Here is a 19,853-nt window from a genome sequence, read left to right on the forward strand (position 1 = left end):
TGTTTTCTGCCTACTCTTCCAACCTGTCCAGGTCTGGCTGGATTCCATCCCTTCCCACTAGTGTGTTTACTGTACCCCGCAATTTTGTGTCACCTGCCAAATTTGGACAGAGTGCTCTCCACACCTTCATCCAAGTTGCTGATGAAGACACTGAATAGCACAGGTCCAAGGACTGAGCCTTGGAGGACCCCACTGCCCACATCTTTCCAGGTCAATACCAACCTGTCCACTACCACTCTCTGCAGGTGACACTTAAGCCAATTTGCCACCCACCTGACCATGTAAGCATCTATGTCACAGCCACTCAGTTTGTTTACGAGAATAGGATGAGATACTGTATTGAAGACTTTCTTAAAATCCAAGTATATGACATCCACCTCGGCTCCTGTATCTAAGCATTTTGTGACCTGGTCATAAAAAGAAACAAGGTTAATCAGGCATGATCTACCTGCTATGAACCCATGCCAGTTGCCCTTCAGCATTATTTTTCCTGCTGGGCTCCCACAAATGTTATCCTTGATAATTTTTTCAAAGGTTTTCCCAAGGATAGAGGTGAGACTAACCAGCCTATAATTACCTGGATCTTCCTTCCTTCCCTTCTTGAAAATAGGGACCACATTGGCCCTTTTCCAGTCCTCTGGGACCTGACCTGAGCACCAAGAGTGCTCAAACAGCCATGCCAGTGGTTCTGCTATGACACTGGCCAATTCCTTCAGCAGCCTCAGATGAAGATCATCCGGGCCTGCTGACTTAAACACATCCAGCCCCTCCAAGTGTCCCTTTACTAGGTCAGTGCTGACCATTGGTGGGCTGGTGTTCCTCCTGTGCCTGTCTATAATGCAACTAAGAGATACATCTTGATCTATGTTCAAGAATACAGAGACAAAAAACTCATTGAAGAGTTCAGCCTTGTCCCTCCTATCTGCCACAAATTCCCCTAGCCTGTCTTGTAGGGGGCCTATGTTACCCTGCGTCTTCTTTTTGCTCCCTATATACCAGAAGGACTTTTTGTTGTCTTTAATTTTTGTCACCAGACTGAGCTCCATTGCTGCTTTGGCCTTCCTAATTGACTCCCTGCAAGTGAGCCAAGGAGATATACTCCTCCTTGGTAGCTGCCCCCTGTTTCCACAGCCTGTATGCCTCTTTCTTTGCTCCTAGGCATTCCTGGATTTCCCTGTTCAGCCAAGAGGGTTTCTTGGTCCCTTTGCCCCCTTTTATGCGCAATGGAATCATCTCCTTCTGCACCTGAAGGATTCCTCCCTTGAGGAACAACCACCCTTCCTGGACTCCCATTTCATCAATGCTCTTGATCTTCAATGCCTCACTAACTAATCTCCTGAGCACACTGAAGTTAGCCTTTCTGAAGTCTACAACTTCTGGCCTGCTGGTTACTTTTCCCACCCTATGCCAGATAGTGAATTCAATCAATTGATAGTTACACAGGTTACCTTGTACCTTCAGATCCCCTACCAGGTCATCCCCTGTAGCTAGCACCAAGTTCAGTAAGGCGTTTCCCCTAATGGGATGGTATACCTCCTGCATTAGGTAGAGGTCCTGTATGCAGGTTAAGAACCTATGTGAGCAGTTACATCTGGCTGACTGCTCCTCCCAGCAGATGTCAGGGTAGTTTAGGTCAACCATGTCTCTTGATCATATAGCCTCTGAGAGCTGCCTTGAGAATTCCAGGTCTAGTTCATCCTCCTGGTGTGGCAGTCTGTAGTAGACCCCCACTACCAAGTCCCTTATCCCCTGACCCCCTTGTATTCTAACCCACAGTGCCTCAGTTTGCCCCTCCTCTGATCCCATCTTGATTATAGAAGATGTGTATTTCTCCTTAACACAAAGAACAACACTCCCCCTCCTTTTTCCCCACTCTATCACATCTGTATAACCTATAGCTCTCAATGCTTACTGCCCAATTGTGAATAGGGTTCGACTAGGTTAACCCAACAAAGTTCAAGTTATTGCTTGCAAACAGGAGTGCAAGTTCCTCCTGCTTGATCCCCATCATCCTAGCACTAGTGTAGAGATATTTAACAACCCCAATGCGTTCCCTTGGTACTCCCATATCCAGATGCCTATCAGACCTCTTAGTACTTATCTGGGCTGATCCAGCCCATGGCTCCTGGCTCACTGATCCTAGGTTCTTTGTCCTCTGCATCCCCATCCCCCAACAAATGTAATTTAAAGGTTCAGTTGCCAGTCCTTCACTCACAAAGCTATCTGCACTCCAGTCGCCCAGTGGATGAAGGGAAATCAGCTCATCCCTTTGGCTGATTAAACAACTGAATTACATTCCAGAAGGTACTGATACCATTGTACAGTGCAAGACTCAGTGGTGGTGTATGACTAGGGTCCCAATGTAGAGAGAGTCTCTCTCTTGCCCCCCACATATGGCCAGAAAATCTCTCTTTTAGAAGAATGCATGTTCGTTCTCCTATTCTAAAAGGCTTCTGTTCCTCATCACATTATACATCTTTTTCCATATACTCCTTTTTATCTTTCAACTTGGCATTAGTGAAAGTGTATGTCAGTATCACATTCATTCAGTTTCCAAAAAATACAATGGTTATATGATGAGCTGTTCCAGATTGACATGAATCCATCTGACTCCAGCTGAGATTTGAACATTATTTTTTTCATCAGAAGCAGCAAAGATAGGATTGTAGTATTTGGGGGTGGGGACTTAGTCATGGTGGAATTTCTTTGGGGGAAAATAAAGGAAGCAACAGGTTTTCAGTGGTGAAATTGGCACTATCTTCATTTACAAGAGACCTAATGGAATCCCTGTATGAAAATCCATAAACTGATCTCATCACTTCTATCAGCAGAATGAAGAAAGCAAACAAGTGACATGTGGAACTATGTCAAGAAATCTCAGGATTCCAGATCAGAGATTATGAGGAATTTCTGCGCAGCTCTGGTGTAAGAATTTCTTGATTGCTCTCTTATTTTATTTTTAAGAGAGATTCTTTTTTTAATTTAATGCTGCAAAAAATAAAGGACCAACAACAAACTAGCTAGAGCCAAGGGTAGTACACACCCCAGAGTCTACCCAGGGACTGATAATTCTTATGTGTAGCAGTAGTGCTAATCTACTCCAGAGAGCCCATATAACACTGTTAACAGTTCTGACCTAAAAGATTTCCTGCTATTTCCATTCTGGGCCAAGATCTTCCCTCAGGAGAAGCTAAGGACACCTATACACGTTACGGAGCTCTTCACGTCACAGGAGACTAATTAACTGGAAACTGATTAACTGAATCTGCCGTAAGTCTGATGGAGCGTGCTAGTGTTATATGTATTCATAGTTTCATGGTTAGTAGGGTCGGAAGGGACCTGAGCAGATCATCACGTCCAACCCCTTGCCATGGCAGGAAAGAGTACTGGGGTCAAACGACCCCAGCAAGGTGTACATCTAGCCTCCTCTTAAAGACCCGCAGGGTAGGAGCCAGCACCACTTCTCTTGGAAGTTGGCTCCAGATCCCAGCCGCCCTGACCGTGAAGTAATGCCTCCCAATATCTAGTCTGAATCTACTCTCTGCCAGCTTGTGACCGTTATTTCTACCGTTACTCCTGGTAGTGCTCGGGGAACAATGCCTGCTGGTCCCTCTGACTAGTTTATAACAGGCCACTAAATCCCCCCTCAGCCTTCTCTTATGGAGGCTGAACAGGTTAAGGTCCCATAGCCTGTCCTCATAGATCCTGCCCTGCTGCCCCCTGATCATGCAAGTGGCCCTCCTCTGGACCCTTTCCATGTTGTCCACATCCCTCTTGAAGTGCAGTGCACAGAACTGGACGCAGTACTCCAGCTGCAGCCTTACCAGTGCTGTGTAGAGGGGAAGTATGACCTTCCTGGCCATGCTTGAGATGCATCTGTGGATGCATGACAAGATGCAGTTGGCCTTCCTGACTGCATCCCCACACTGCCTGCTCATATTCATCTTGGCATCAATGATAGCTCCAAGATCCTTTTCTGCCTCTGCACTGATGAGAAAGGAGTTCCCCAGGCTGTATGTATGGTGCTGGTTCTTCCTCCCCAGGTGCATCACCTTGTATGTCAGTGTTGAATTCCATCCTATTCTTGTCTATCCACCCCTGTAACCTGTCTAGGTCCTTTAATTAGAGAGACTCTCAGCATCATGTGTATTTGGTGTCCCCATGTTTCAAAATAGCAGCTTTAACTAAATCCCATCAAATGAGGTTTAGTAAAAGTGCCCCTGCTGCCATTTTGAAACACAGGACACTGAATACACATGACGCTGAGAGCCGCTCCAATTAAAGCACCCCTGGTCCCCTCCACCCTGGAGCATGTGTATAGAAGATGCCCTAATATTCATCAAGGCAAATCATCAGGCAATTCTGTAATGTGTACAAGTAACCACTGGAGGTCAGACTAAGTCCAATTCATCTGCATATGTGATTTAAAACCTGAATGTAAATCTTAATACCATCTGGCACGCCTAAGGAAAACTATCACAAAACTCAAAAATTACTACTACTGATATTGAAACACATGATGTTTTGATTTGTGATCTTGATTTAAAACAATTCTATTCAGCTGTCAGAACTACGATGATTGGTATGGTAGTTTTATGATGTCCAGATGCAATCCTTGATGATGTTACCCTATAGTGTCCTCTGCTGGAACAATTAGTTAATAGCAGGATTCTTCAGCACACATGGGCATGTCTACACAAGACTTTACTGCGGAGTTTCCTAATTAGCTGGGCAGTAAACATCTCAGCATCTATACATGCAGTGGTATTAGGCCTCAGGAAACCAATTAACTCCACAGCAGGATAGTACTTGTAAACACAATTTTTTTTACTCCGCAGCAACACACATGTAGATGTTGATGGGACTGGCTGGGGCACAAGGGTGCGGGGGCTGCCTACCAGCTAGCCCCCAAACTGAAGCACACTCGTGTCCCAGCCAGCCCCTCTGCAGGGCATTGAGCTGGGTTGAAGCAGCCCCATGCTGGCAGGCTGACCTCCCAGACCTCCTACCAACCAGAGCTACTCCAACCTGGCTCAATGTGCTGCAGTCCTAGGAACACATTCAAACAGGGTGTGCAAGACCAATAAACTCCTGTGCAATATGACCAGACTTTACTGCTCTGCATAAATAGCACATGTAAATGTGCTCATTAAGTATCAGATATGAAATACCCCTCCTTGGCCTGTCAGCCCAACAGGAACATGTTCCAGTTTGTCTACGAGTCCAACTGCTGAAAATGTTTTCATTAAGAAAAACACTCCATGCCATCAACAAAAAAAATCAGTATTGTAGATTAATGTGTTCCCTTTGCTCAAATAGCTTTGTATTTTACGATTTGTTTTAAAACAGCACAAGGATTCCCTTTATTTACTGAATCCTATTTTGTATATGTTTAAACAGGGTATCTGGGGCCCACTTTGAGTGGGCACCTGAATACTGGTGTGGCCCCCAAATATCTCCCCTCAACAACCCTCTTACTTTCATTATAAACATGCATGAACTGAAAGCGGAATCCCTGGAATGACAGAGCTCTTAACATTAACCCACAATTTTTCTTCCTTGACTCTGCCAAATAGCTTGACGGAGTAAAAATGCTGTAGGGGAAGGATAGTAACTGCCTCCTAAAGCTTCCTTTATTCTTTGGATGGTTGCAGCATCCACAACTAGGATTGGGGTATCATTGTGCTAAATCTTATAGAAAGGCCAGGGCTCCTGGCCCAAAAGAGCTGAACTATCTAATCTGAAACAAGACCTAAGCAAACACCAGGAGGAAAGGAGCAGAGTAACCATTACCCAACACCACCTCCCCCCCAGGCTACGGTTCCAGGACATCCTGCTTTACCCAAGAATAAGATGACACAGCAGAACTGCGCCATGCCATCCTCACCATGCCATCCTCCCCTCGTCTTAAATACCTGACTGCAGCCCAGGTCCTAGTGTACTGCGGCGACCCAGCACCCGGGAGGGCTAGTGGAGTCGCCAACGACCAGAGAAGGCAGAAGAGGAATGACCCTGCGCGTGCAGGGATGCCGGCGAGGGGACACCCTAGGGAAGCGGCCGCGTCCCAGGGCGCGGAGCAGCGGGACAAGCGGTGCCGGGCGATGGCTGCTCCTGGGCTGCAGCGAGCGAAGGGGCCGCTGGAGCCCGCGCACCTCCACCAGCCGGCGGCCCATCCTGCGTCGCCCGCCCCCGGGGCAGCGGCTTCCACGTGTCACTGACACCCCAGCACCGACCGCGAGCCAGCCCCGCCGAGGGGGGATTTCACTCGGGCTCGCAGGTCCCCACAGCCGAAGGCTTTGCGCGGGACGGATCCGCCCAGCAAACCCCACCGCCGGGAGGGGAGGCAAGGTGGGGCCGCGCAAGCCCCATGCCTGGCCGAGCCCCGCTCCCCTCAGCGCAGCGCCGGGACTCACCGGGGCCGCAGCATCGCCCGCGGACGGCGCGGGGCAGCCTTTGTTCCCGCCGAGCCGGGCTGAGACCCGCGGGGCCGGCGCCTCCCGAGCATGCGCCGCACCCGCCGCGCCCCGCGCCCGGGCTGAGGCACTGGGGCCCCGCGCCTGACCCCCTGCGGCCGGGGCGGCTCCTGCCGGCGCCCGCCACCCGCGGGGGGCCTGCTGTTTCCCGCTCAAGCGGAGCCCCAGCCCGCCGCCTCCTGGGCTCTGACCTAACGCTGGGGGCCCAACCAGCAAAGGCTTCGTCTTCCCACGGTTTGTGCATTTATTCGAGCTACAAGCTGCCCCATCCCGGCACAGGCCCAGGGCGGCTGGTGCTAGGTGAACCCAGCAACTTATAACTGGGGGAAAAAAGGTCTTTTAAACCAGAAAAACCCCCACAAAACAACCCTACTGAACAATCCCTGCCACCTGCCGTGTTCAGCCTGGGCCTGTCCTTTGTTAAATGTCTCCACACCACTGTAAGTGGCTGGGTGCTAATGCAGGAATGGCACCCTGGCAGTGTTTGGTTTGTCCTCCACGACACCTTAACCCCTACTCTATTGTACAGGTGTGAAACATGGACAACATATTGGAAAGACCTGAAAGCTTTGGAACATTACCATCAGCAATGTCTTTGGAAAATGTTCCATATCACTGGAAGGACAGAAGAAAACCTGTCGGGTGAATGCTGGCTCAATCAAACATGAAGCCATGTTTACACGGCACTGGTTCCATTGAAAAGAACAGGTCATAAGGATGCCTGACAACTGGCTCCCAAAACAGGTTTTTATAGTCTCAACTCGCTGATAGTCACCACTCTAGAGGTGGGGAAAAGAAGAGATTCAGAGACACCTGAAGACCAGTCTGAAGAAATTAGATGCTATCATCAGTATCTGGGACATACAAGCACAGAATCATCTCCAATGATACTGTGATGTACAAGAAGGCATCAGTCATTTCAAACAAACTCCCCTCAAGGTGGAGGCAGATAGATGAGAGAGACAGAGGGAAAGAGCTGTGACCCAGCATCATCAGGATCTACTCCTTCCTCCCAAAATTATTTGCCTTGCCTGCAGTTAAATGTACAGATCAAAGGAATGCTGACAATACACTGTCTTCTGGATAAAATGCAAAAGCAAACTCCTGGCTACCAGTGATAATTAAAGATCTTGCAGTATTTTTCTGTAGAGAGCAGGGACATTAACTATAGTCCTGGCCAAATTCTGATGCAAACAAATACATTCAACCTTTCTAAAATTTCTCCTGCAGGTAATTGAATGTAATATTCCACCACCCCCATCTTCCCCACCCTGGTATTTTCGCCCCATGTAGTACTACCATGTACTGTTAAACAGTTGAGATAATCTCTTCCAGAGGTCCCTGAGATTCTCTGCATTTTCATTACCTGCCTCATAGCGTTATTGTAAGAATTAGCTCTTTGAGAATCTCAGACAAAAATAGTTCTGGAAATGCAAGACATGACCTTATCATAAATAGATTGATGAAAACCTAAAGAGAAAAAAAAAAAAAGTGAACATCATTTGCAGAAAATTGTTGCCAGTACTTCAACATATGGAGATTCCAGAGTGCAGCAAAGGTATTTTGCATTCAGTGTCCAATTTTCAACCTTGGCTGTCTGAAGTTTAGTATCTAAATCCACCAAGGAACTGAAACCTATTTGTGTCAGTCCCTTAACAGTGAAGGCCTAATGAAGGAGAAGATCAAGTCAAATTTTAAAGTATGTTTTTAGCTCTGCTATATTGGGATCAGCTTGAAACCAAACTACTAAAAACTGAATTAAACTGATTGTTGGACTAGAAAAGAACAAGCAGCTAAGCTCTGCTTATGTAGCTGAAGGTGATAGGGAACCTGAGATCTCCCTCTCCCCATGTAAAATAAGTCAGCTACATCAAAGTTGAATCATGACTAATTATATCACTAGCCATCCCCAAAAACTTTACATCTGCCTTGTGAATCTGATGTGATCAGGGATGGAGACCCCTGAGCTTGGCAGTGAACCCCCTGCAAAAAGCACCACTGACACTGCCAGAGGTGCCTGCAGGCATTCACTGCTTGTCCGTCCTGTCCCCTCACCACCAGCACTGCTGGTGGCATCTGCGAGGAGTCCTCAATCGCCGCTGCTGATGCTGCCGGCAGCATCTGCGGGTAGTCGTCCCCCCTCCCCCTTCCCCTCCCCAACACCACCGCAACCACCTGTAGGAGCTCGCCGCCGCCATGCCCCACTGCTGACACCACCACCACCACCTGTGGGCAGTCACTGTGCCCTCCCAGCCTCTGGGGGCATGCAGTGTTCATGATGAAGAGAGCTAGCTATGTTTCAGGTAGGGTCCTAGAGCTCCTAAGTTTACAAGTTCTCTACTAGTAGAATCATGTTAGTTTTAAATCAAACCAGAAGTCCAAGCTCCCTACTACTACACCATTACTTGCCAACCAGCTCTACTAGATAAGACAAGGAAAAAGGGTGGAAGCCTGACCCCACCTGCAGCTTACCTTTCCCCACTTCCTTTGTGAACTGTGCTGCCAGGGAAGATGGCAAATAGAACAGCTTTTGTTTCCCCCTGAGTGCTAGGAACACAGCTCTGTATGGTTCTTTACACAAGTAGTGCAAAAGAGAAAAAGTCCTTAAGCCAGTGGTTCTCAACCTCCTTAGACTCAAGGTATCCCCTTAGAAAATGCCAGTTCTTAGCCTTCACTGTTTTCTAAACTATGGAAAAATACTAGAGCAAGTCCCACATTGCACAGAACACAAAAAGACCACAACAGGTCAGAATGGTTTTGACACTATGGCTTTTTATGTGAAACCTCTGGGTTTCAAGCCTCTTGTGAATCACATGTAGGTGTTTGCACACCTACCACTGCTGATATTGTATTACACTTACAAGGATCTTGTGGTACTCTGCTTAAAGAAGTCACTGCATTAAGCCTTCCTTCATGAGAAATCCCTTTTAAAAAGTACAGCTAATTTATTTTCTTTATCTACTTCAGTTATACCAAAGGTGTGCTTGGTGCTTTACAGAACTTTGCAAAAAAAAAAAAAAAAAGCATCCCACATCACAAAAGAGCTTCCTGAAAATATGTGAATAAGATAACAGAGGTGCTGGGAAGGAATGCAAATAAAGTAAACAAATGGTTATGTCTGGCACTTACCCAGCGTGTTTCTTTCCCTGTCATCTTTCTTGCCTGGATGTGAAAGGTGTTATGTACAAGTAAGATCATTTTTGTTTTTTGAAGGCTGTAGACAAGGAGGAATAGGATGAAGTTAAGCAAAAATAAATCTTTGCTGACCTTCATGGTTTCTTCAAAGAAATTTCAGAAGGTCTCAGCAATTAATCCCAAACTGCATAAAGGCCTAAAAGTAAATAATGCAGTTTGGCAAAACTAGAGATTAGGCACTAAATAGATCTTCTACATTTTGTTGGTGTGTTCACTGTCCTGCAAGAACCTCCCACTTCTGGCTAACAGGGATATGGAGAAAACAATTCATGTTATGTTCAATCATGTTACCAGGAAATATTTTCAAAAAAATAATTTGTTTTAAAAAAGAACCCGGGCCAGAATCCTGATAATTGCTGGCTGCTTTACACTTCTCCAATGACCAAGGCAACCACAAGCCTCTTTAACTGGACAATTAAGGTGGATTTATGGCAGATTTGCATTACTGAGTTAGCATAATTTTGTAATGTTAACAAAAAGGCTTAGCTCAATTATTCAGCTATTGCTTCCTTTCCTCAGGGATTTCTCTGCACAAAATATCCTGTTTCTGTTGATCCCAGGAAGCCAAAGATCGGGAACTGGAACCTCATCCAGCTCTCCTTCCCAACAATTCAAAGTCTAGATTCCTGGCCTTTAAGCGCAGTGGCTCTTTCCAAATAAATGTGGAAAATATCAATCAAATGTCTCTGGACATGAACACAAAGGCCTATTTTGTCCCCACTACATAAAAGTCCTAAATGAAAACACTTTATATTTATTAACTATTTTTGTTCCCATTTCACAAAGTGCATAGATGTGAAACATGCCTAAGAAGCCAGACAATGAAGAACTAAGTAAACTTTAGTGTGGCACTAAAACACTGGAGAGCATGTTCAATAAAATTGTGGGGGGGAAGGGTTCCCTAGATATTCACAGAGCTTAATTGTTACAAATAGCTGTTCCTTCTGTTCAGCATATAGAGTGATACGGGGTTTTCTTTTTCAGTTGTTTTAAGAATTATTTCCTTTACTCGGAGCAGTGGAACAAAGCAGCAAGCTATTTAGGGGCTGTTTGTTTGTTTATCTATAACAACAGGTAAATAAAATGTAAATGGTAAGTCTTGATTATCTACCTACTTTGGCTAGATGCCTTTAATACATTTTCCCTGGTACAATCATGAAGGTCTCAGCCTTCCAATCAGATCTGTACAAGTGGACCATGTAAAGCTCTATTGAAGTCAGTGGAGCTCTATCTAGATGGGCATAAGGGTTCACCCATTTGTATCAGATAGCAAGACAGGGTCAGAATTGATAAGGATCTGCTCCTTCCTCAAGTCTACTAACAAGCATATATTTTATATCATTATTTATACTACTTATTTTACTGAACTGTATGTATTATACAGCAAATTAATATTCTCCAGTGTTTGCTTAGGGCTGCAGGGGGACAGTCAGGAAGGCCAAGGCGGAGATGGAACTGGGACTAGCTACCCAGATCAAGTACAAGAAGTCCTTTTTTAAATACATAGGGGGAAAAAAGAAGGTACTGGGTAATGTGGGGCCTCTGCAAGACTCGCTAGGAAATCTGGTCATCACACCAGACAACAAAGCTAACCTATTTAACAACTTCTTCACCTCCATTTTCCTGAGCTGATGCATATTTACCTCTCCGCCCTGCATACTTAAGTAATTAATTATACTATGCATGTGATGTATGTAGTGATGTAACCACATGTATGCTTGTATGAAACGGAAGTGAGCTGTAAGAGTTCCTGTTTCTGCACACGTGCCCAGGAGGGAGAAGATAAATATTCCCTGCAAAATTCCTTTGTGGGTTCGGAGTAATCTGAGTTCTTGACTCTGCTCTGACCCTATTTGCAAATACACCTTTTGTGCCATCTAATGAGTGTGTGTCTGTGATTTTTGTGGCCTCCAGAGAAACGAACGGCTTTATGCATCAGGTTCAATGTGCCATCTTCAACAACATGCTGCCTGCTGGCATTAAATTAAGCAACATTTCAGTATTGAGTCTAGGAAAGAATGAAAGAACTTATGAAACACAAATATGGGATCCTGTGGCATGCAGGATTCTTGGGAGGCCTATAGATGCAGTTAAGTCCTATGTATTCAGCTTTTGAAAGTTAATTGAATAAAAATCAAGATCCTGTGGTTGTAAGATACACTATTATGTCAGAGATATGACCAGGATATATGTAGTCAGGGCTTCACTCTAGAGCAGTGATTTTCAGCCAGGGTGCCACGCTATTAGCACTGGTAAGATCACATGATTAATAAGATTACCCCAGATATTTCAAATAGGAACCACAGTGTCAGAACTATACTGACCTCTTGTAGTTATTCTGAATGTAGTCTAACTGAAGAATTACTCTATCATTTTTAAGCACCAAAAAAAAAAAAGAAAAGAAAAGAAAAAGGAGTACTCCATACATCAAGTAAAAAGCTAAGAGCTGGCATTTTCCAAGGGATGCCTTGAATCTAATAAGGTTGAGACCCACTGGCCTAGAGGGTCACAACACAGGGGATTAGGAACAGACAGGGTCAGGGAAGCAAGGATCCCAAGTACAGCTAGGAAATCAGAAGCAGGTGAGTATGGAAGATGAGGCCTGTAAGCAACTAGGATCTGGAAGAACCCACTGGGGCTATACAGAATTAAGGTATGGACAATCACCAAGCTAAGTCACAAGCTCAGAGCCAGCAAAGGAGTCTAAAGGTGTCAAGGCTAGAGCTAGGACTAGGAGATAACAGTTAACAAGCAAAACCCAGGAAACAGAAAACCAGGCCAAAGAAAAAGAAAAAACCAGGACAAAGAACACGGTGAGCAAACAGACACGAATTGGGAACTGAAAAACTAGGGCTCAAGAAGATAAGAAAAAGAAGCTAAAAACATAGTATCAAACCCCTGTCTTTTCTGAAAAGACAGAAAAATACCCTTCTAAATGAGTAGCTTGCTGAGTACTGTAAGAGCTGTTTATATGCAGGCAGCCATATAAGCCACTGGGGCCAGCTGGGGGTTGTTAGGCCAATGGCAGCTAGATCCATTCAATAACCAGGCCTAGCTGGGGACAGTTTATCCTGCCTGCTGCCCTTGCCCCTGACACTGTGTAAAATAAATTTTTATAGAATCTAGCCAGGCAAGTATGTCTGCCAAATATAACACGTGCACAGGTATGCTCAGATGGTATATCCAGAACTATGGATTAATTGTGAGGTGGTTGTCTGGCCAAGAAGCTGGAGTTTAGTTGTGCTAGAACACCTGACACAGTCTTACAGTGTCAGCAGGATAATTTGTAAATGTGCATCTTGGTTCTCTACTGTCTTGCACTCCCACGGGGAGCTGTGCCACATGAGTGCAAGAGAAGTGAAAAGTCCCACTGTTCCCATTTGGTACCCTTTATACTCCCTTTGTAGAGTCATAGTGGATAATAAGTGTCAGTCAAGAGAGAACCAGGTTCACTTGTTTTTGGATGTGTCACATTTTGGATATCACAACCTCAGCCAAGTCATCTCAAAGCAGGAAATTTTCAGGACACCAGCAAGTAGAAGGCAGCATAAGACAAGGCATGTGAGGATGTAAAAGGAAAGGGTGGAGAGTAGGTTTGTGTGCAACTGTAGAGAGAAGGCATGAATGGCTGTGAGAGAAAAGAGATAAATGGCTGTACAGGATAAGAAGGTGTACAGGCCTACGTGCTAGCAACAAACCTGCTAGAGCAGCAACCAAGCAGCTTGGAATGTGGAGCCTATTATACCCAGCTGTGGCTATGGGGCTGGGAGGGGGAGAGGAAAAATTGGCTTCCTCTTTGTATGCCTGGGGCTTTTCCCCACTACCCTCACTTTGACCATTAAAACACACATACAAAACTTTTCCTCATGCATCCTCATCTCCCTCACTCCAAAACATACTCTGCACACCTTTATCCACTCCACTCTTCCTCACCCTCACACAATCCCTCCCCTCCTGTGCTGGGCAGCTGGGACTACTTCCCCTCCTGCTCTGGGCAGACATCAGGGCCAGCTGCCACAGAACAAAAAAGTCAGTATCCTTTCCTCCACAGAAATCTGCCCTCAGCCCTGAGTGCTGTGCAGGGGGATGGGCATTGCCCAGCCTCCCAAGGTAGTGAGGGCTGTGCCCAGGTGGCACTGGTTCTTCCCTAGTGAGGGCACTGTTCAGTCTGACTTAGGTGGGATAGGCACTACCCAAAGTGCCTAGGTTTATCTCCACGTGCACCAGCTGGCAGCATTGGGCCCTGTGCTGTGTTATTCCAGTACCATGATTTCTGGGTTTATTATTTGCATTTCTAAGGGCATAGATACTAACAGAATTGTGTTCACCTACTTACCACAGTTCTGCTCTGTTACAGTTAGCTGTTAGTGGAGCCGATTTGACATGTGATCGCATCATATTCATGTCACCTTTTCCATGATCTGCATTTGGTGGTAGGTGAACATGTTCAAGTTTTGTGCTAATATAAAATGTCATGTGTATGCATGTGCACATATATGATCTGTCCATACCTATATATCTCACATAAATATAACTGCATTCAGGAAGAGTTTGGGTGATACTGTTTGTAGGTTCAGTAAAGGAGCCATAGTCAGTTTTCAGGAACAGGTTAGCTTTATTAATAAACAAACTAAAGGAGAGGGACAGAATTAGGAGACAGATGTATTACATTACTTCTTGGAGCCCTTGTTCCTAACCAGCTACTCACAGCCTTTCTCCGGCCAGCATGATTATATTCAGACAAGCCTCTTAAAGGGCCTTACAGGTGAGTCAGTATACATTTGCTGGTGAATACTACTGGTGTTAGCAGCAGGATTTTCTGTAGCAGCTAGTATTGATGAGAAACTGTCTATGAAGCTCTTTACCAAGTACCATTTAAATATCTCTGGTTTCCAGATAGTTGCCTGTCTCAAACCAGTTATGTGGGGATTAGCAGTGTAGATTTGTAGATAAATAAACCAGCCCTGTGTTCTCCAGATACAGCCCTCTCAGGGGTGCATTTAGGATCTGTCCATAAAAGCCATTGCCCCCTAGTTTTGAAGTGATATTGTAGCCATAATGGTCCTGGAAATATGCAAGTGGTTTTTGTGAATGATATTTTTTTATTGGATCAGCTACATGGTTAAGATAGACCTAGACATGCTTTCAGGTATCACATACTTTTCCTCACGTGTTTGGGAGAGAAGGTGGCATATTCTCTCCTTGCCAGACAATTCCAGCTGTGTGAATCCACATCCCTGCAGCTGGATGAGCAAACAATGCAAGTACCTACGAAAGAGCCTTGCTTTAAAGACTGCCTCACTTAATCTCCATTGGCTTTTTCATTGCTTTCCCCTACAGCAAAGAATGTAGATCCATGCCACTTCCAGACATGTTACCACATAAATCTAAATAGATCTGCCATCCGCATCCTGCTATGCTCCTTTCAAGGGGGAGGGGTGATTAAATCATCTCCAATAATCTTCATCTAAATTAAGAGCCCTGCCCCAACTTCCTCAATCTATTTTAGTTTTTAATCTTGAGAGAAACAATTTATAAATTCCCCTAAATAACAAAAGGTTGTTTTAATCCCTTGTTGTTCTGTAGGGAAACCCCATCCAAAATACCCCACGAGACTCTCTCAGGCTGTGGACACATGAAGAGACAATTGTGAGAGAGAAAGCTAAACGCATAAACCAGAGCAATCCACATTGTATCTGCTTTTCCACAAATGAGCAGTGGAGGGGAGGGGGGAGAGGAGAGGAATAGGTTGGTATCCCAAAGTCCTTTTGCAGTGATGCCTCCCCCTGTGCTATGTGTGATACTTGCTGCAAGGAATGATGTGCTGCATGGGAAAATGTACCTGGAAGTTTCCAAGTTCACATTCTATGGGTCAACTGAGAAAAAAATTCCAGAATTCATGAAGGTTTAGGATTACCATACATCCGGGTTTTCCCCAGATGTGTCCTTTTTTTTGGACCCCTATGCTGCATCTTGGTGGGTTTTTAAAATAAGGGCAAACGTCTGGGCATTTTGCTCTCCTGGGCTGACTGTTTCAGGCTGGAAGCAGCGAGCAAGGTGATTGGCTGTTGGGGATCACATGCTCCCTGTGCAGGCTCTGGCAACCCAGCTACAGAGGAAAAGAGAGAGCGTGTGTGTGCGTGTTTGAGTGAGCAGGTGTGTGCACAATGCAGGAGCTACTTGGGCAGCAGGGCTGGGGCGCAGAGGCTGCGGGTGTGAGGGACACCAGCCAGGCTGGGGAGAAGGGCAGGGGGCTGCAGGTTGGGAGTGAGGGCCACCAGCAGGGCTGGGAGGGGTGCAGGGGGCTGCGGGTCAGGAGTGAGGGGCACTGACAGGGGGCAGGGGCTGTGGATAGGGTGTGAGGGGAAGTGCCAGGGCTGGGAGGGGGGCAGGGGGCTGCAGATCAGGAAAGGAGGGGCACAGGGGATGTGGGTGACTGCAGAGCACTGGCAGCACCAGGGAGCTGTGGGTCAGGAGTCAGGGGCACCAGCAAAGGGTGGAGGGCAGGGTACTTTTGTTTGGGAGTGAGGGGCAGCAGCAAGGCTGGGGGTGTGGCTTGTCAGTGAGGGGTAACAGAATAGGCAGGGACAGGGCACTGGCGTGTCACTGGCCCACTAACCATTATATTCCCCCTGCTCCCCCCCCCAACAGGTGTCCTCTTTTTTGGTCCTGGAAATATGGTAACCCTATAAGTAGGCTAGGGACAGAAGTTACACATAAACTGGTTTAAGTGATTAGAAACGGTTTAAACCTGTAGCAGGACATAAGTTCAGTGCACATAAACCAGTATCAAAATGGCCAAAACTGGTTTAAGATAAAGCTGGTTGAATTTATCAAACTTAACTGATTTGGGTCAAACCAATTTATGGAATTTGTGTCTCAGACTCCTTTTTGGTTTAAGTTAAATCAGCATTCCAGCATGTTTTTCAGCCCTGGGCTGGGCTGTCCGCACCACAGACCATGGCTGGCCCCCCCCTCCCGTCCTACCTGGAACTCCAACTGGCTGAGGTGGTAGAGACTGCAGGCACAGCAGCATCTGCCTGGCTTCTCCCTGCCCCACCCTGTCTCACCACTCAAGCAAGGAACACCCCCCGCGCACACACACACACACCCAGCAAGCATCTGGTCATGGTCATGCCACCCCCATGCTAGCTGTCTCCAATTTCACTGGAACAAAGGCAAACAGAACAGTGTCTGCTTAGGGCTTTTTGGAATTAATCAGCAGGCCAGATGGTACTGTCCCTCCATTCTTCCTTAAAAATGCCTTGGAAAAAGCTGATTTTTGTTTTCTTGATGGGCTGATTAGCTTTGTGTTCTGATAAGCTCCCTGCTGACTTGCTTCAAAGGCTGCAATCTGACAGTTCAAGATGGGACAGAAAGAGGTGTGAGAAGTGACCTGTTTTGCAATGCATGGGACCTGTGAAAGCCATCACTTTGCTGCAGACAGGATGAAGAAGCATGGAAAGGGAGATTGAAAAGCTCAGTATCATCAACAGATGCATGCACTCCACACAAGCAGTCTTCCCTCTGCCTCGGAGTACTAGTCAGGGGGTGGGGTCTGGCAACACTCCCTTGCCCTTTGAGCAGTGAGCGGGAAGAGGGGGGCAATACAGCCTGCTGAGGGCTGCTTCACCCTCTACCTCCAGGCACATCCCAGCTAGGGACTATGCAGTCAAGGATGGGGGTTTAAATCACTCCCTAATCATAGTGTCCTGCCAGCGCCAGGCCACATTCCCCCCCCATTTTAGCAGTGGGGACAGGAAGGGAGGGTTCGCTTTAGTGGCCCCCTGCTTCTAGCCTGTGCCTAAATTTCCCAAATTTTATGTGAATGTCTATCCACTTGCAAATTGATGCAATCTCTGCAGGTTAGATTAACCTGCAAAGATTGAATCAATTCAGGTTTGAGCTTCTTGAGCGTCTGTCCCTAGCCGTAGTGACTTTTTCCTGACAGGATGGCAGCACTATTTGCAGCCTATAGAGGCAGTTGCATAGATATGCACCATCCTCATTCGGCAAGCACCAGATTACAATTATATATCAGGCTTCCCACCTCCAACTACGTACTGTACTGCAAATTTTCAGCCATGACCATGAGAACCATCTCATGGTATGCCAGAAATAATACAAAGGGGCCAAGATGGACAGTTCTGTTATGCAACACTTAAGAGATCCATACAGCCTGCTGTAGCTTAATGGCTGCAAACCACCTCAAGGCTAGGATATTCAGTGATAAATGATGACTTGCTCTGGGACCATCTTCTTTCCGTGGACTGCTGGTTCTTCATGCAGGAAACAAGTATGGATTGGTGGAGAGAACCATGGATGGATCACCAATGGTGCAAAAACCTGAGGAAGGAGGCTTCTTTCTTGGTGAATTTTGTGAAGCCAGGCAGTTTACCTTTGTACAGGGGCAGCCCAACAGCAACAGGTTTCCCTTGTTCAAGAAGCAGCATATGTCATATACCTGGAAGCTAGCAACCTCCAACCACAACTGGTTTACTTTGAATCAGTTTAGCACCGGCAAATTTCTTGCTGGTGCTGCTGAGTGCAAAGTAATATCCCATGTGTCATAAGGCTTACTAAGGTTCTGGAGGTCACTGATGGATTCACACACAACTATAGGGAAGTGATAAATGGAACAAGTATTCACATTCTTCCCATCCTCCATCAGGCAGCCAAACTCATATATAGGAAAAGGATTGTTTTTCTCCTACTGCACTGCAGGTCCTACCTGACCACCATGGGAGAGGTATCCATGTTAATACATGCTGGTTCAAAAAAGCGTATGATACTAGAGAATCCAGAAACTCCAACTTGTTTTCCCTTATGAAGAAAGGGAGGCACACCATTGGGATAAGTATCAGGGTTGCTGAGATTTGGCCACCATTCTTCCTGTCTGTTGCTGCCACGGCTCATGAAAACTTAAACCGAGCCTCTTGATTGCAGAAGGGAATTGTCTACCCGGGCTGCTGCAGGATGATGCTGGAATGCACCTCTGAGCAGCTACAGGCTGTATGGCATTCACTGCTATTGGACAGCAGAGCAGTATCAGCTAGGGAAAGGGGAAAGGCCCCGTTTTGGGCTGGGCAACGAAGACAGAAGGCATGTCTGGATGAGCCCACACATGCCTCTTGCCACGTCTCAAAGCCATTTCAGACAGATCAAGACGCATACTGGGAACAAAAAAAACATTCCTTGAGCTGCATATTTGCAGCGCATGCCCAAAATTTGATACATTGATATACAGGTATGTATATAAACAAAAAACAAAACAAAAACTCTGCAGAAAAAAAGGCCCGACTGAACTGGAGGCTTGGGTCTTCCAAAGAGACGCTCTGGTAGCCAGCCAGAGCATCTCTATGGCTGCCCTTTGCCCTGGTACTGCAGCAGGCTGCAGCATTTGCAGGGTAAGGAATGGTGCAGGCTGCAGTGACCTGGACCCGGGCTCCAACCCCAGGTAAACAGGAACTGGGGCAGGGCAGGACTGGAGCTGTGTGGGTGCAGGGGACTGCTGGGGGGGGCCCAGCTACCCCCTGCACGGCCCACAGCCCTCCCAATGAGGCTACAGCCTGGCTGCTGGGCCCACAGCTCACCCCTGCAGCAGCAGCAGCTGTTGGGACGCTTAGGGCTCTCTTGGCACAGTCCCTGCATGGTGTGGGGCAGTGCAGCTTGGCCTGGCCCAGATCTGTGCTGCATCATGTGGGCCTGGCTCAGCATGGAACTGCACGGCTTCAGGCAATTTTGCACTGCTCAGGCTGTCACCTGGGGCCCCACACCACTCACAGGGACCGTGTGTCGTACCAGACCATGTCCTGCCTACATGGAGCCTGTGCAGGCACGACCCAGCCCGGCATGACACACAGGCCCCGCAAGCAGCACAAGGCGCTGGGTGACAGCCTAAGCAGTGCAGAGCTGCCTGAAGCCACACAGCGCTGTGCCAAGCTGTGCTGGGCCTGCATGATGTGACACAGACAGCGCAGGGTGCCAGGCAGCCAGGAGTGAGCCACGCAGCTCCATGCCATGTGCGGGCTATGCCAGGCCCCAAGCATCCTGATGGCTGCTGCTGCTGTGGGCCCTGTGGTGAGCTGTGGGCCACATGGGGGGCTCCAGCCCCAGCAGGAAGGCATGCGGGCCCTGCAGCGGGGCATGTGGGCCCTGCAGGGGGGCAGGGCGGAGCAGTCCATG

At 46.9% G+C, this 19,853-nt stretch overlaps 1 protein-coding gene across 2 annotated transcripts in view; it reads right to left on the minus strand.

The window, feature by feature from the left end:
* Positions 1-6,665, minus strand: part of PALD1 (phosphatase domain containing paladin 1) — a 199,068-nt gene extending 192,403 nt beyond the window's left edge. Inside the window, exon 1 of one of the 2 annotated variants that reach the window (XM_090057409.1) lies at positions 6,414-6,665. The gene's annotated coding sequence lies outside the window, so the exon portion shown is untranslated. Of the gene's footprint in view, positions 1-5,915; positions 6,288-6,413 lie in introns of those variants that run through there. The other variant, XM_090057410.1, reaches the window with a different exon arrangement.
* Between the last annotated feature and the right edge of the window lie 13,188 nt (positions 6,666-19,853).

The sequence above is a fragment of the Crocodylus siamensis genome, chromosome 7, assembly GCF_052110815.1.
Source record: "Crocodylus siamensis isolate JL-2025a chromosome 7, ASM5211081v1, whole genome shotgun sequence".
In the NCBI taxonomy this organism is placed as follows: domain Eukaryota; kingdom Metazoa; phylum Chordata; order Crocodylia; family Crocodylidae; genus Crocodylus; species Crocodylus siamensis.